Below are 19,061 nucleotides of genomic sequence, written 5' to 3' on the forward strand. Positions count from 1 at the left end.
AATAGTTCACTTAGTTTTCACTGGAGACTAAGGTTTCTAAAAGTTACAGTTCTGGTAACTGAGGCTGCTGGAAATAAGGAAAGTGACTCTGTAGGGAAAGTAGGCTGCTGGAAATTGGCCTAGTTATTTTCATAAGCACAGCAAGAATGGCCATTGACAATATAGATTCTTTAAAATCTGCCTTGCTAGAACTTTGTACCTGAGGCTGCTGGAAATAAGGAAAGTGACTCTGTAGAGAAAGTAGATGTGTAAGAAAGGTATAAGGAATGGGAATACATTTTTGTTGAGGGGAAAAAGAAAGTAATATTGTCCTGAAATGAGACTGATTGTTTAGAGAGGGAAAACTTGGGACAAAATACGAGTGAAAAAGAAAGTTGTAGAAGCTTTGTAAAGAGGAATCTTTAGAAAAGAATTTTATGCGTGGTCAGGACCAAGACTGAAATGACTGAGTTTTAAAAGAACACTGGTATAAGATTGGAATTTGGGTTTTCCAGTTAAAAAGACAAAGTTTTCTTGGATTGTTGTTCTGCTCTTGATAAGAAATTGTAAACAAAGCCGTTTTTTCCTTTATCTGTCCAGAAAAACAAAGTTTCTATGTTTTGTCTTTGTTAGGTCTTTGATTAATTAAAAAAGTTAAATCTCAATATTAGAGGAGCTAAGTTTTGCTAACAACTATATAACCTCCTGTAGAATCTCTTATTGCAACCTTGGTTAAATAGATAATTACACATTCAGTTTTATAATAATTGTAATTCTATTTAGGCACATGCTTTAGAACCTTCTGAGGTTTTTAGAAACTTCCCCAAAATGCAAATTCTAAACGAAGTCTTTGTGATGAATTAGGCTTGTTTATTTGGTGTGTTAAGTTACATGAAATCATCGCCAAACAGATGATGATAAACCTTCTTAGGTTATATTGTGTGAGTAAATGCTAGAGCTGTGCCAGAAATTATGAAAATTCCTAAGGTTTTCATATGTCCTGGTAAAATGTTATCACGTGTGATTCTAATCATTGAAATGCTGTGTGTCACAAAAATAACCAAATATCCTTGGCAACTGCCTCATAGTGAAATCTCATCAGATTTTTCACCATGGCTACTTTTGAGTCTTTTGTCATTTACAGTTCTTGTTTCACTCTGATGCTCTTGCAAATGTGTTTCGGCTTCAAGGAGATTCATGAAAAGGACTTTTGACAATTATAGGTTTCTGATATCTTTAAAATCATAAAACTAAACTAAGAATTTCCAGAAATGGAAAAAGTATATTCAAACAGGAAAAAAATTAGTAACATAGGACTAAATGAACTGAGAAAGATGATTATAGTTTTTATGACTCTTTTTTTGAAACATGCCTGGTTCTTTATTGTTTACTCTTCCAGATTTAAGGAAACATTCTCTCTTAAGATATCTATGACTTACAGGGGTGCCTGGGTGGCTCAGTCAGTTAAGCATCTGACTCTTGATTTAGGCTCAGGTCGTGATCTTGGATTTGTGAGATGGAGCTTCACATCGGGTTCAGTGCAGAGTCTACTTGGGATTCTTTCTCTCTCCCTCTCCCTCTGCACCTCCCCCTGCTTGTGCATGCACTCTCTCTCAAATAAATAAATAAATAAATAAATAAATAAATAAATAAATAAATAAACCTTTAAAAAAATGATATCTATGAATTACAGAAATTTGATAAAATATTCCTTTGTAAACAATTTGAAACATTTATCTTTTCTCCCTACATGAACCCTCCAGAACTCAGACGCTTTCAGTGTATATTCTTCCTTTCATGACAATTATAGTTATTTGCATAAGTTCAATAAGAATCTGTTCGCTTTAGAACACCATTGGAGACATTGGTAATATTACCAAGGCTTTGACTGGAATGTCATATTTGAGAGACATGCATAGACTCAGATATGACCGGACAGCTTTAAGGAACTCAGGTTGATTTTCTGGAGCCAGTAGCGCCCCTTGGAAATGCTGGCCTGACACCTTGCTTACAAAATTCCCAGCAGCGCTACCAGGTGAGTCAAGAATGTTGTTCCTGGCAGGTGCAGGAACCTCAGGTTATTTTGGGGACCTTGAGAAGGGAGGAATTCACCCAAATCTACAAGTATTGCAGACAAATATGACAGCAAGTATTTGGCTTGGCTTTTGGCCTTGAGAGGCTACTAAAGTTCAGTCTAAAATTCCTTATACAAAGTTCTAGCAAAGCAGATTTTAAAGAATCTATATTGTCAATTGCCATTCTTGCTGTGCTTATGAAAATAATTAGGCCAAGTTTGTTAAAACTGGACTTACTTTACAATTAGTCTTAATTTGGCTATGTTTGATAAAAATGAGGGTGTTTTTAGACAAAAAAAATTATGTTTCAAAAGCACACCCATGGCTGTGACTGGGTGGCACAGACGGTTAAATGTCTGCCTTTGGCTCAGGTCATGATCCTGATCCTGGAGGTCATGATCCTGGCTCCCTGCTCAGTGGGGAGTCTGCTTCTCCCTCAGCCCCTCCCCCCACTCGTGCTTGGGCATTCTCTCTCTCTCACTCTCTCAAATAAATTTAAAAAAAAAACACACTTGTGGATGTTAGATTCTAGTTCTAATTGTCTTTGAGTGTTTGTTGTTTGCCTATAAAACCAGCTGAATCCTGAGTTCGTGTGGTTTCCTCAAATATCTGGTTATAACTCTCCAAATTAAGGTTTCCAATTTTCTCTCATTCTCTTGACTTGAAATCGTCGAGAACTACAACCTCCCTCTTACCTAAAGCTCTGCAAACAGAAGCTAGACGACTTGAGGGAAACTTGAGAGAAATCTACACGCTCTCTCATATGGAGATGGTCTCTATGCCCGTTGCACTGTGGGCCACTCAAAAGGATCACCAGAGACATTTGAACTACAAGCCAGAGAAATCTGTCCGCTTCTCCCTGCTGGGGCCCATGCCATCTGAGGCTGCTTCGAGCCTGACAGCTACAAATTCTCTCTGGCAGCACCCAGGACTCAGACACTGGATTTGTAATTTGCTCCAACCATTAATCTGTGTTTTTCTTTTGTTTCCATAGAAATGCCTATGGTTACTTCTAAAAAGAGGCACTAAGGAATATTTCATAAGTCAAGTCAAACGGTTTTATTTCACAGTTGCCCCTCGTTGACCCCATCCAGCAGAAAGTAGTCTGATGATAGATGATGTCCCATTGTCCCTGATCTCACAAGATTGTGTAATGAACTTTTGACAGTGGGGAATTGTAACAGGGAAAGAAACTTAGCATATCTGACTCCATATTGCTCCTATTGCCCCTGTTGCTGTGACCCATAGCTTAGAAACCTCTGCTTAGCCCGGTACATAGTATATCATAGCCAAGACCTGTAAAACCTGCTCTTTACCTGAAACTTACCTCACCCGAGGAGAGAAGGAAGCATGTGCAGAAATAACTACTATGTTTCAGGAACGACATGACCACCTTCCTTATGCAAAGACCAACTGACCAAGAGCCAAAGAGTTATACAGCCTTCCATGGATGTCTACAGACATCAGTCACCTTCTGATTCCAACCCCCTCTTATTTCCTCTTTTTGCTAACATAAAAGAAGTTTGAATTTCATGCTGAGGGGAGATGTTTCTTTGGGACAATAGTCCTCCATGTCCTCAGTTTGCTGGCTTTCCAAATAAAGTAGCTTTCTTTACCCCAACATCTTGCCTCTTGACTTATTGGCCCATCATGTGATAAGCAGAATGAGCTTGGCCTCAGTTATAATTACCCAAGGAAATGAAAACATGTCAACATAAAGACTTGTGTGTGAATGTTCATAGTAGCTGTTTATAATAGCCAAAACCTGGAAACAACCCAAATGTTCATCAACTCTTGAATGAATTAAACCAATTGTATATCCATATAATAGAATTCTACTCGTCAATAAAAAGGAATGAACTACTGATAATAATATGTTAATCTCAAAATCATTATGAATGAAAGAAAATAGTCATAAAAGACTACTTACCATATGATTCTATATATATGAAATTCTAGAAAATAGAAACTTATAGTGATAGAAAATAGATGAATGATTGCTTGTGGGTAGAGGAAGTTGATTGCAAATGGCCCTAAGGGACGTTTTTAGGAAAATAAAAATATTTTATTTCAGGATTATTGTGGTGGTTATATTATTGTATAGTTTGTCAAAATGCATTGAACTGTAGACTTGAAATTGGTGATCTTTATTATATATAAATTATACATCAGTAAAGCTGACCAAAAATACCTCCACATAAATGAAGGAATTACAGGATGCTATTGTGAACATGAAAGAGGAGACCTAACCTGAGTTTAAGGAGTGGCCTCCCTAGGGAAGTGACATTTAGGATATTTAGGTTGAGACTAAAGGATAAATAAGAATTCACTAAATGAAAATAATAAAATATTTCCCATTTGGAAGAAAAGAATATGCTAAGTATTTTGCTGGAGTGAGTCAGGTTCTAGTTAGAATAAGGAGCTTTTAACTAGGGAAGTTGGTGAAGAGGAGAGTGTTATGGGCTGTCTTTGTTTTCCCCAAAGATGCATATGTTGAAGTCTCAATCCCCAGTATCTCAGAATGTGAAGATACTTGGAGATACGGTCTTTAAAGAGGTAAAAAGCTTAAATGAGGTCATATGGGTAGACCCTCATCCATGTGACTGTCGCTGGAGATAGCATGTTCAGAGAGGTGATTAAGTTAGATAGAGGACAGGAAGGTGCAGCCCACATCCAGTATGATTGATGTTCTTGTAAGAGGAGAGCTACCAGGGATGCTCGAACAGAGAAAAGGCCATGGAGGACACAGCAAGGAGGCGATCCAGGAGGGAGGAGAGGTGTGGGACTCTGAATGAAGAAAAACATAGATATCAGAAGTGAAACAGACATGACTTTAGAATATCTTTATTATTTTATATTGTCAGGAACATTGAGGTAAAATTGATGTTAAATAAAATTCAGCATATTTAAGTGTATAATTTAGGTGTCGTGGGGGAATATATTAAACCATGCAACCGACACCACAAAGTGAAAAAAAGATCTTTGATATAGTTCAAATTAAATTGGACTATTAATAGTCTTTTCTTAAGATACAATGACAAAGTTATTTCTCTCAGAGACAAGGCAATTGCTATACTGAATATGTAGAAGATATTTAAATGGGGAGGGTAGAGGAGTGGACTACCATTTTTTGACAGTCTGCTGTCCTAGACTTTGTGTCTGACATAATCCTTGCCGTAACTCTTTGAGGAAGGCAGCTCATCCAAAAATAGAGCACTTACCAGAAAATTCTTACAAAAGTAACTGCTAGAGACAAGCTTGACCCTAACTCTGTCTGAATCTTTGCCCTACGCCACGGCCAACACAAGTCCAGCTCAGTGCCCATGAAAGAGACATAAGCAAATAAAAAAAACAAAAAAACCTTACCATTGGACAGTAAGAGAAAACTCAAGTTGGTAAAGCACAGGAAATGGATTTACAGAAAATGGCTATAGAGTTTCTCTCCTTGAGAATCTTCAAAAAACATAACTGATAATTCTGTCTGACGACTTTGGGAATTAGCCACCGAGAAATGCGGTTTGCCAGTCATTAATTTCAGTCACTTACATATTCGCTCATGAAACAGGAAGTGAATATTTACTCTTTGCTAGGCACTAGTGAAACAAAGGTGTGGAACAGGTTCGTTGACTTGAAAGAACTCACAGTGTAGTCGTGAGGAGAAGCAAAGCATGTTAACCTCCGGAACGTCGTGTGACAGGTACCATGAGGAAGGTGCTCTGTGGCAGGTTGGAGGGACGTTTTGCCAAGACCGAAGATGAAAGAGGTAAAGGAGTCAAGAAGTGAAATACAAACAGTTGAGGCGATTCTGTGCAGCATTTCTCCATACACATGGACAAGCAATAAAATACAAATTGTGTAATTTTGATGATTCTACATTTGAGTTCAACACTCTTGTTTTTACATTTAAAACTGTCATTGCAGTATAGAAACATGAACAGTAAAATTTCTTCTAATAATTTGTGACTTAGGCTTTTCTTTATTTAAAATAGCAGGGACGCCTGGCCGGCTCAGCAGGCGGAGCATGTGATGCTTGATCTCGGGGCTGTAAGTTCAAGCCCCTCATTGGGTGTAGAGAGTACTTAAAAATAAAACCTTGGGTGCCTGGGTGGCTCAGTCGTTAAGCGTCTGCCTTCGGCTCAGGTCATGATCCCAGGGTCCTGGGATCGAGTCCCGCATCGGGCTCCCTGCTCGGCGGGAAGCCTGCTTCTCCCTCTCCCACTCCCCCTGCTTGTGTTCCTGTTCTCGCTGTCTCTGTCATATAAATAAATAAAATCTTAAAAAAAAAAAAATAAAACCTTAAAAAAAAAACCCAAAATATTAAATAGCAAATAAAAACACCTTGACAAGTTGAAAGACATAGCACAGAATAAAGGAAAATTTTTTACATTTCATTACATTTAGCGGAACTACTGTCCCTGCTTTTTGAATCAGTGGTTTTACATTTTCATTTTATAATGGATCCCACAAATACCGTGGTATTTCATTAGTGTATAGAACGGGTTGGCAACATTTTTCTTAGAGCCAAATAGTAAGTTATTTTAGGCTTTTAAGGGTATATAGTCTGTCTCAAATACTCATATCTGTCCTTGTAGCCCAAAGCAGTCATAGACAATATATGTATGAATGGGTGCAACTGTGTTCCAGTAAAACGTTACTTACAAACTGGCCAGGCCGGCACCCACACTTTGCCAGCCCTTGGCCTAGATCCGTGTTCTCAAGCTTGCTGCACATTAGAATTAACTGGGATAGGGGGCGCCTGGGTGGTTCAGTCAGTTAAGTGTCTGACTCTTGATTTCGGCTCAGGTCGTGATCTCAGGGTTGTGAGATTGAGCCCCGTGTGGGGCTCTGCGTTGGGCACGGAGCCTGCTTAATATTCTCTCTCTGCCTCTCACTCTCCCCTCCCTCCCACCCCCTGCTCTCTCTCAAAAAAAAAAAAAAAGAAAGAAAGAAAGAAAGAAAAAGGAAAAAAGAATTAACTGGGAAAATTTTAAATACATCAATATCTGGGAACTACTTCCTGAGCTCCTGACTTAATCCTTGTCAGGTAGTACCCAAGTATTTGTTAAAAGGTCTCACTGCAGGGGCGCCTGGGTGGCTCAGATGGTTAAGTGTCTACCTTCGGCTCAGGTCATGATCTCCAGGTCCTGGAATCGAGCCCCACATCGGGCTCCCTGCTCCGTGGGGAGTCTGCTTCTTCCTCTCTCTCTGCCTTTCCACCTGCCTGTGCTCTCTCTGTCTCTGTCTCTCTCTCAAATAAGAAAATCTTTTTTAAAAAATGACGAATCACTGAACACTACATCAAAAACTAATGATGTACTATCTGTTGGCTAATTGAACATGATAAAAATTAAAAATAAAGAGGGGAAAAAAAAGGTCTCACTACAATTCTCATGTGATGCCAGGATATGATGCCTTGCCTTTCAACCATTACCGATGCTGGGCAGTTCTTTTTTTTTTTTTTTTTAAGATTTTATTTATTTATTTGAGAGAGAGAATGAGATAGAGAGCATGAGAGGGGGAGGGTCAGAGGGAGAAGCAGACTCCCTGCCAAGCAGGGAGCCCGATGCGGGACTCAATCCAGGGACTCCAGGATCATGACCTGAGCCAAAGGCAGTCGCCTAACCGACTGAGCCACCCAGGCGCCCCCGATGTTGGGCAGTTCTTAAGAAGAAAAAGTTAAGTGTCTGGATGGTTTCTTTTTTTTTTTTTAATTTTTATGTGTTTTTAATACCTCTATCTGCCCTTTCTCAGGACAGATTTACGACAGCATGTTTTGTTGAGACTCTCATTGGCTTCAAGGCTCTGGACGCGAACAAGATACTTTGGCAATAAACTTAGATTGATGCAATTAAATCATGACCTGTAACTAACTGTTCCCTAATTCCAGGTAACTGGAATTCATTTTTAAAGAAATACAGTGTCAGGAATAAAGTATATTTAGTCACCTGGCCAAAGTTTTAGAAAAATGGAATGGATAGCTATTATCTAAGTTCTACAGACGTGTTACAGAGGGGAAAAAGGATCAATTATATTCAGTTCAGAGTCTATCGTTTTTCAAATGGGATTCTAATGCACCACTTTTGATTATAGTCTGTCTTAACTCTGAAAAGAGCTATATGATCCAAGAGTTACTTAGCATCAAAATATTTTCCACCATAAATAAAATCATTTCTGGTGTAACTCCATATGCACCTATGTCCTATAAAGATTTAGGTCTAAATTAAAGATGAGGTATAATTCAAATATTAAATAAATCTGATGAAAAAAGAGGAGCACCTGGGTGGCATAGTCAGTTAACGGTCTGCCTTTGGCACAGGTCATGATCCCAGGGTCCTGGGATCTAGCCCTACATTAGGCTCCCTGCTCATCAGGGAATCTGCTGCTCCCTTTCTCTATGCCCTTCCCCCTCCCCCCCCCCCCCCCCGCTTCTGCTCTCACTATCTCTCTCTCTCTCTAATAAATAAATAACAATTTTAAAAAAATGTTTAAAAAAAGTAAAAATAAATAAATCTGATAAAAAAGGAATAGCTATAAGACAGTAACAACTCATTGTTATGGTTCTCCATAAGTTAATTTTCCAGATAGAAGAAGCTGACCCCTTGTAGGGTACCATCATTTTTAAATCAATTTTGAGATAATTCCTTGAAGTGTTTTATACAATTTTCTAGTCTCTAGAGTAGAAGTGAATATTTTTGATGACCTGGGACAATCATTATGGGTTTGGGTTATCATATTGGGCTAGGACACACTGACATCTTTTGAGACCTTATGAAAATGAAAAGAAGTGAGGATTCTGGGGCAAGATCATCAGGTTTGAAACTTAACCCTCCCACTTACCCAGCCTTACAACCTGGACTACAGATCTTTCCAACTTCCATTGGGGTTACATCCTGAAAAACCCATGATAAATTGAAAATACGGTAAGTCAAAGTGCTTTTAAAACACTTAACGTGCAGAACATCATGGCTTAGCCTAGCCTACCTGAAATGTGCTCAGAAGACTATGTTAGCGTACAGTTGGACGAAAGTATCTAACACAAAGCCTGTTTGATAATATAGTGTTGAATATCTCATGTAATTTATGGAATACTGTACTGAAAGTGAAAACCAGCATAGCTGTATGGGTACCTATGGTTGTAAGTGTATCAGTTGTTTACCCTACGAGTTGCAGGTCAAGGCCGCTGCCCAGCGTCACAAGAGAAGATCATGCTGCTTATCGCTAGTCCAAGAAAAGATCCAAATTCAAAACTTGAAGCACAGCTTCTACTGAATGCATATAACCTTTACAGAACCATACAGTCATAAAACTGTAAGTCCAACCATCATAAATCGGAGACCATTTGTAGTTACTTACACTCTAGTGCCTTAGTGGCCTCATCCACAAAAGGAGAGTAATAATAGCGCTACTTGACCAAGTTGTTGTGAGGAAGAAATGAGCTCATACACGTAAAGGGCTTAGAAGAGTGGCTGACACATAGGCAGGACCCAATAAATGTGACTTAGTCTTATCATTCTTGAGGTGTTTGTTAACAAAATAAGTCCATACTCTTCCTTTTGATTTTGCGTTTGTTTTATAGACATTTATTTTTGCTCCTTATTTTGGGGGTGTGGAGGTCATATCTAGCACATCAAGAGGACATGGCCAGTGGCCAACCATTTAGAGCACGATGGGGCTGGCAGGGAGAAAAATAGCATCTACACCATCTAGCCCTGGACCCGCCACCAGAGAGGGATGAGCACACTCAGACAATAGATGGCGCTGACAAGAGAGAGTGACAGAGGGTCAAAATTTGGTCATCCTCTCAATTCTTCAGCTGTTGCCTGTATAGTCAGCAACAGAGTTTCACAGTGAAGGATCAGGGCATCCTAACACGAGGAGGACTTGACTTTGGGGGCTTGGACTGGGAATGCTTAGTAGTTCAGCTGACAGGAAGTTGGCATTGGAAGTGGTCTTCACTAAACAGGGATGCATGGACTGCGTATAGCTCTAGGAGGGCAGAACCCCCAATCCAGGAAGGATTTGGAGATCACGTATCAATATAACACCCTGAAAACCAGGATCTAGACTAAAGCCCAGGTAGAAGAATTGGGAGAGGGGTGCCTGGATGGCTCAGTCATTGGGCTTAGGTCATGGTCCCAGGGTCCTGGGATCGAGCCCCGCATCGGGCTCCCTGCTTCACGGGAAGCCTGCTTCTCCCTCTCCCACTCCCCCTGCTTGTGTTCCCTGTCTCACTGTCTCTTTCTCTGTCAAATTAAAAAAAAAAAAAAATCTTAAAAAAAAAAAAGAATTAGGAGAAGTGTGGGACTCAGGAAGGAGAGGGTCCCCAGTTATTAGAACAGAGACAAAACTTCAGGGTCAGTTCCACAACAAAGATAACTCAATGCTGAGCCTCAGAAAGTGGTTCTTCAAGAGTTTAAGTTTCTATTGACCTTGGGAACTGGGAATGAAGGTGAGTCTGTAGGGAAAGACCAGCTGGCCCCAGGGTTTTGTATAGTAAGGAATAGAGCCTGGAAAAGGGGAGAAAGATGGCAGGGTTTGGAAGCTATTCGGGCTTAACAGCTGAGTTATCTCTTGTTGCTGTCAGTGAATTTACCTCTAGCAGCATTTCCCATCCCTGCCCCCACCAATCTACCAAGCCACTTAGAATGTATTATCAGCTAAAATACCACAAGCTGCATTTATTCTGATTGTATGTGAAGTAATAGAGAGTGAGCTCTCTGAGTCAAGCCCGGAATGGCCCTCTTATGAATAAGTAAATACACTTTAACATATAGACTTTGGCTGCTCTGAAATCTTTTCCGTTTTCTTCAGCATTATATCATATGTTGAGATCACGAGTTAAGTGTCACCAAAATATATGAGATGTTGACATTATTTCAACTGATTTATTGCCTTCTATTCAACAAGCTCACAAAAACCACTCTGCCCTGCTTCATTCACCTTCACAATGGCGGCATTCTTTCTTTGTTTAGGAGCAATCCAAGGGTTTGATCTGCTGAGTGGGTCCCCCTGAAGAGTTCCCCTGTATCCTTGTGGTATCCAGCTCCACCATGGAGTTTCCCTTCTGTGATGCTAATGACTGCCTGAAATCTGTGTCATGGTGTATCCAGTAAGCTTATAAAGCCACAGTGGTACATTAAATATGTTCACATATTCTTTGCGGCTTCTCTCATTGAGGGGAATAGTCTAATTCCTCAACTCTTAAGTCTGTGCTGGTCCTAGAGATGTATCTGTGCAAGGGATGTTGCAGAAGTGACATTTAAAATTACCCAAGGCAAGGATATAAGAAGCATTGCATTCACTGTTCGAGCGCTCAGCTGGTATATAGAAATTCTGACCTCCCTGAGGCCACCTTGCTAGAGAAACTTCCTGGGAAGACCACGTGGAGAGGCCCTGACACTGCATGGAGAGAGGGACCTACATGGGCGGCTGCTCCAGCCCTCAGCCACATACATATCCCCACAGAGATCCTGCCCCAGTTGGCAGATTTGTGAACATAATAATATGGTCGTTACTTCATGGCTTAAGTTTTTAAAGGTGCTTGTTGTGCAGCACTAGATAATCAGAACTACCCTCTTTCCTGGTGCCAGGGATTCATGGAATAAGAAAGCCTCCTTTCCTTTTATTAACTCGTCACTTTAATCTCTTAAAGACTAGGACACCAGAGGTTTAGCCAAATGCAAATTTCTTTACTAAAAGACTAGCGCAATTTCAGAAGAGAAGTATAATATAGATGGCAAAAGATGATAGTTGAGTACTAAAAGGGAAGACACCTAAGAATTGTATCCTGCCAAAGAGTTCCCCCCATGGGTTTCTCCCAGGTGCCTCAGGCTTTAAAAAATTTTATTGGAGCACTTGGGTGGCTCAGTTGGTTGGGTGTCTGCCTTTGGCTCAGGCTGTGATCCCAGACTCCTGGGATGGAGACCCAAATCAGGCTCACGCAGCAGGGAGTCTGCTTCTCCCCCTCCCTCTGCTCTTCCTGTGCTTGTGTTCCCGCCCCCCACCGTCTTAAATAAATAAATAAATATAATATTTAAAAAAAATTTTTTTAATTTATTAAAAAAAACCTAGAAAAAAACTTGAGCATTTTTCATGGGAAATGTTATTTAATTGAAGAATTAAAATAAACATAACTTACGTTTTTATTCTATAAGTTAATAAATCCTATATTGAATCCCTACCATCTCTTCCCTATGCCCCCCCTCTGTCCTCCAAACTATCTTGGCAATAATTCCTTACACTGGTTGACATAATGTTCTAATATCTGCCAATATTTGAGAAAATTTCCTATTCTAGTCTAAACAGCATTTGAATCTTTTGATTACAACTTTATGGGAAGGGTGGGTCAACAACAATGTATAACTATATTCCCTATCAACTGCCACGTCAATCAGGCCTTTGAATCATTTGAACTGCTCTAATTCTCCAACCTAGTGCTATGTACCACCTCAAGGGTGGTCAATGACAGGTTTGGCCCAGTCAGAAGCTAAATAGGCTCTGTGGTCCTGAAGCTTTATACAGTTTGAGAGTCCTCCTTAAGAAAAAGAACACAAAATTACCAAAATAAACTGATATCTAAAATGTTGTGAAAAAACAGACATTGCACCCACCTGAGATTTTCTTTAAAATCAGAACTAAGGTAAGAGGAGCCATCTCTCAATCCCTCTCAAGTGGGTAAGAGCAGGAAATAGGAGCCAGGGAGTTGTTGGTGGCTGGGCCTCCAGAAGGATTGACTGGTTGCATCAAGACTTAATAGAGTCCACACATAAAAATAATTATGAGAGGGTGCCTGGGTGGCTCAGTTGGTTAAGCGACTGCCTTCGGCTCAGGTTATGATCCTGGAGTCCTGGGATCAAGTCCCGCATTGGGCTCCCTGCTCGGCAGGGAGTCTGCTTCTCCCTCTGACCCTCCCCCCTCTCATGCTCGCTCTATCTCATTCTCACTCTCAAATAAATAAATAAAATCTTTTTTAAAAAATAAATAAATAAATAAATATGAGAGACAGTTGTTCAGAGACCCATTCTATAATCATTTTAAAAATGTCTCAAACAAATGAGACATTACTGATACTAATTTGGACAATATAAATGGTACTGTCTCTGTCATACATAAAATTATATATTAGAGGACTAAAAGAATTTCAGATAAAAATAATGGGATAGGAAACAAAGGGATGGACAATGATAAAATTAATAGACATTACTCACATAAAAAAATATAGCAAAAACATCAGATCATACCCGAAGCACTAACTTCTGTCGTGAGGCCCCTACAAGTGAGGTGGCCCCAAAGCTTGAACACTTCTGTTCTCACAACGAATCTGCCTCTCCTTAGGAGCTCCAGCCACCCTTCTACACAAGATTTCCTGAGATGTTTCCAGCACAAGGAGGGTTGGGGCCCATTTTTACCACTTTCCTCCATACAGAATATGTGGGTTTGATAAGATCCAGTTGCAACTCCCTTTTGTCTTATTTGGGAATAAAAAGGTACACATCTCTTCTTCACCAGTGAGACTTGCATATAAAGAGAATAAGCAAAGAGAATCCCTAAGAAAAGCACTTTAGGCATGAGAGTCCTAGGTGTTACTCATGCTCCTTTAGGACAAATATTCAGCACATATTTCAAAAGGCAATTCCTTGTGTGAGAATAGTTGAATATCTGTTTATTGTTCTCTTAAAGAAAATTTGTGTCATATGTTGGTGACAAGATTCTCAGACTCTTACTGGAGATTTTCACAAGGATCTCAGTTAAGTCTTCTCCTTCTGTCTTCCAGATCAACTTTTCTCTTTGTTTCTCTCTCAAAATCCTAATTTTTTCCATGACATGAGTTGTCCATCATCTCAAGGAGAACTTCTATCTGGATTTGTATCCCCATTGTGATTAAGACAGAATAACTATTTCAACGTCTAGATATAACCATTTTTTAAAGATTCATTTATTTTAGGCAGACAGAGTGTGTGTGTGTGCACATGGAGGAGGAGGGAGGCGTGGGAAGAGGCAGAGGGAGAGGGAGAGAGAGAAACCCAAGCAGACGCTATGCTGAGTGCAGAGCTGGATGCGGGGCTCAATCCCACGACCCTGGGATCATGACCCGAGCTGAAACCAAGAGTTGGACACTTAACTGGCTGCGCCACCCAGGCATCCCTAGACATAACCATTTTTACTAGAACTTTGCTACCTTTAGTGATAATCCTTACAAGTTTGCTTTACTTTTCAGTTTCTCTTCCTTGTTTTAAATTTTTATACTACTTATTGCCTTAATCCTTTTACTTCTGTGACTCAAGCTTGTTTTTATTTTATTTTTTTCTGTAATGTGTACTCTCCATGTGTTTCTGATTTTCCCTGGAGACTTTCCCTCCTATTACTGAGGTTGGGGAGGGAGAAATTTCTTTCCTCCCCCTCCCCTGCGGTTCTTCTAGCTGGTTTAGGAATTAAACTGATATGAGACAGAATAACAGGAGGGGGAAAAAAAAAGCCCAAAGTTTTGTTATGTGCACATGGAGAATCAACAATAAAGTTGTTTTTTTTTTTTTTTAAAGATTTTATTTTTATTTATTTCAGAGAGAGAGAATGAGAGAGAGCACATGAGAGGGGGGAGGGGCAGAGGGAGAAGCAGACTCCCTGCCGAGCAGGGAGCCGGATGCGGGACTCGATCCCGGGACTCCAGGATCATGATCTGAGCCGAAGGCAGTCGCTTAACCAACTGAGCCACCCAGGCGCCCCCACATGGAGAATCAATAATAAAGTTGAGCCCCTGGGGTTCCTGGGTGGCTCAGTTGTTAAGCAGCCGACTCTTGATTTCAGCTCAGGTCATGATCTCAGGGTCATGAGATTGAGCCCCATGTAGGGCTCCATGCTCAGTAGAGAGTCTGCTTGTCCATCTCCCTGTCCCTGCTTGTCTCCTCTGCCCCTCCCCCCATGCGCCCTCTCCCTCTCTCTGTCTCTCAAATAAATAAATAAATAAAATCTTCTTTTAAAAAAAATTTTAAAAATAAAATTGAGACCCAACAAAATGACCAAGGTACCAACATTTGTACTTTTTAGACAAAAAGACAATAAATCTGTGAGGAAGTAACACGACAAAGTAAATGTAACTTTGGGAGCTTCAATTAGTAAGGAATCCTAAGCACAATTTGGGCCAGAGTAAATTAGTAAAAAGTAACAAGCATTGTTTATAGTCTCTAGGCATGAATTCCCCCTCTCTGGTGATATGGATGTCTCGTTGCCTCTTGGTACAGGGAGGGTGCCTTTCAAAGGGGAGATTTATTTCCTGTTTTCAGAGAGACAGAGGCGGGTCTGAGTGTCCTTCATGCACAGGCTGTCTCTTAAGTAACTTTTATGTAAAATAATCAGTACGATAATGTGGCACACTTTGGAGCAGTCTGTCCTTAGCCTCTACACCGACATTTGCCCTCAGGCTGTACCTTTTGTGTTTTCTTCTTCCAATAGTTCTAATTCTTGATATATTATGGGAAGAGCTATTCACATGCCCTGTGGGAAATGTGATCACTTAGGCAGTCCTAGGCTGACTTGCTCAAAGACACCTTGTCTTCTATCCACCTTGCCCTGCCTTTTCAGGGTGTTATTTCATTCATTTTAAAGTCTCCTTTTGGCCACTGACATTCTATTTTTAAACAAACAAGCAAAAAAGCCATTTTAGAGGTTTTTGAAAGTTCTTCCTGCAAGTGACCATGCAATGACTTTAAAATGCATCTCAGTTGAGATTCGGCAGAAACAAAGATCTGGCTAACAAGAAGGAGTTCAGGTAGACTCATTTAGACTCGACTGCTGGCAGCATAGACGTGCATGGCTACCAATTTGCTTCTCTCTACCCCAGCATCATTCCTTCTAATAAGGGGATGAAGACCCTCTTTCAACGTTATAGGAGTAAACTGTTCACAATGTGTTTTTCTTTTCATTTTCCACCCAGATAATTCACAGCATATCTTTGATCTGTTATCCATTATCAGACACCGGAGATGAGATTGTTATAAGAAATGAAGAGTAGCTCTCTATTTGGGAAGGATTTTAAAGGAATATCACGGTAGCCTGTTTCTAACGAGCAGTGGCAGGGCGGTGGTTGTGGTGAGGAGCAGTGTTTATGTGGTGTGAGATCTTCAGTCTATGAAAGAAAGCAGAAATAATGGGGTTGTGTCACTGACAAATACTCAGCTACACAAACTAATGTATATGTTGAATAACTGGCGGTATGAAAAGTTGTATTTTTCTACCTCAGTTTGCCAAACTGAATTTTGAGAATTCACCAGTAGTGAATTTGCTGTATTCAGGGAAGCCAATTGATATGCTGGCGGTGACTGGTTTGAATTGTAATTCATCTTATGCACACATCCAATTACTTCTAATAGAAAGAGTTCAGAAAACTTCCCAACCTACCAAAGCTAAGTCTTGACTTGAGAAAATATGCATACTTTGGTGTTTTTCAACTTTTTTCGTAATAAAATGAAAGAAAAAGTAAAGTTCAGCCATTCTGTAACCAAGTGTCATGTTTCTTCAAGCTGGAATCACATTAGAAATTGAAGATTTGTTTTAAGTCTTTGTCCTTAATTAACATAATTTCTCCCAAATTTTTGAATATTGCCTCAAACTTTAAGAAAATACTAGGTAATGCTAACTATGATAACTCTCCTCCTCGAAAGACATATTGAGTTGCCATAGAAGTGAACTAGAGTCTAGATCAGGTTAGATATCTGGGATATAGTAAAGATTTAGTGTGAACCAGTCAGAGGTTATGTCAGGAAGCTGTGAAGAATGAATTGCAATTTATTGGTAACTGAGAAAATGGGATTCAGGTCACAACAATGTACTACAGATTGGTTCAGAGGTTGGCACTCTATTTAGTTCTGAATGACTACAGCAAAGTGAGGTAGAAAATAGGAAAAAGAAAATAAACATCAACATGGGGGGTTGGGGAGAGAAAGAGACCAGTGAGAGGTGAGCAGAGAGAGAAATATGGGACAGGAGAAGTTCTAGGGGTTATAGAGCAGGTATAACTCGTGGATTAATAACTGATTCAGGTTTTTAGGGTTAATGTGTACCCGTGGGAGCTGATCTCAAACTTTTCTGATTGCTTACCTTCTTGTACCTAGTTATTACTGCAGGCAAAAAAAAAAAAAGAGTTTTGACTTATTAAATTCACAATCTCTGAACCCCAGACAGGTCACAGGAGAGTAGCTTCCAAACACCTGGCATTGACTGGGCATCCAACACTGTGGGCACTGACCATAGATGTGAGTCAGATAGAAGATGACATGATTTCTCCTGATTCAATATCCAGGAATACTGCAAAATACTTCCACCAAGGTTTTGTCCAGCATGTGCTGTGACGATGATAAATTCTGCCCTCCCTGCAGGCAAATGATAGCTTGGAAAATCAACCTGTCTCAGAACAATGGAGCTAAGATTAAATCAATGTCCTGGAAACATAAGTGATAATATGAATATTTCAGGTTTCTGCAATATTTCTGAATGGTGAAAGGAGGCAATTACACCAAATTGAAGAAACACTTAAAAGCAATTAAACAAGGTAAAACTGTGAAGTCTGGAAGTCTGCACCAGTTCGGTTTCATTTTCCTTCATAGTGACATCCTGTGTTCCCGAGACTTACTGGTTGTATGAGCTGTCTAATTCTACACAATGGAAACCTCCTATTCCTTCTATGGTATAATTGGCTAACAATCTATTAAAGCACTATCTATCGTAGAGATATTCCCTTTTGCGGTGAGAATCAAAGCAGTCATCCAAAGAAGGGTCATCAATATTTATGTAGCTACTTTGTCTCTTTGATCGTGGCAGCCTTAACAAAATGTGGAATTCCTTCCCAATGAGACCAGATGAAGCCACAGAATCTTTCCCAACACTGGTGTTCCATCTGGCCACAAACAACCCAATAAAGTGAACAAGCCACATAAAAACTTACTTATAATTCAGGAACTATGTCATAAAACTCTAAAGGTTAGGTTTTAAGTATCAGTCAAGATGTGTGAATATGGAGAAAGTATGAGCTGAACAGAAGGATGAAAGCATTGGAACTGAGATGATAATCTACATCGTTATAAATCTAGTCCTGCTATTAGATATGATACGGAAAGAACATGTTAAAGAAATCCAAAGTTAATGACAGAACTCATGGTAGACTATCCTAAACTCAAATAGCTGACAACTACAAAATGCAGAGGGTACATTCAAGATCACAGATGTAGATTGTTGGGCAAAGACTGAAGCACAATTTAAAATCTTTTATTCAAATCTCGGTTATGGTAGTGGTTATGGGATGGATGACTACTATTTTCCATAGTCTTGATATATGTTTCTACTCTTCAAGAAACAAAGCTGAAATTACAGATCCAAATTACTCTATCCCATTCAAAGTGGCTGCCTTGACAGGATCTACACAGTCCAGCAGAACTACCTTCGCTGGAAACAGTTTTAGAGCTTCTCTTGAAATTGCTTTCAGAGCCTGAAGCTAATTTCTTTGACTATCTTCAATAGTGGCAAATATTCATCCTTTGACAGGGGATTTGATTTTTTAGAAATTTCCAAAAGTCAAGACTAGTGAATAAAGTAGTTGGTTAAATTGGATTATAAGGTTTGGGGTTTCAAAAATAAGGTGAGCTAAAGTTATGAGCCTAGTTTTCTCATATAGCTCAAAACCACTGAAGAAGGCAATTACAAAAGGGAATTTTCTAAAGTAGATTTTTAGTCTCCTCCTTTGTAAAATGAGTGGATACCACTAGCTGATTTCTAAATTCCCTTCTAGCTCTATGATCCTGCAGTTCAGTAATTCATTTATTTAAACACCTTGAAAGATTTGGCACTATTTTAAAGAAAAATAAAACAAATATCAATGTGATCAAAACATTTTTATCTTTAAAAAGATACGTTAAAGGAACAAATTTTATGTGATCAGTGATCATTTTTCTCTGCTGTAAAATGAGGGAGGGTCTTGAACAGATAACTCTCCAGCTACATAATGATATGCTATTGTAT

This window comes from Mirounga leonina, unplaced genomic scaffold, assembly GCF_011800145.1.
Source record: "Mirounga leonina isolate KUSES-001 unplaced genomic scaffold, KU_Mleo_1.0 Mir_151, whole genome shotgun sequence".
Taxonomy (NCBI): Eukaryota; Metazoa; Chordata; class Mammalia; order Carnivora; family Phocidae; genus Mirounga; species Mirounga leonina.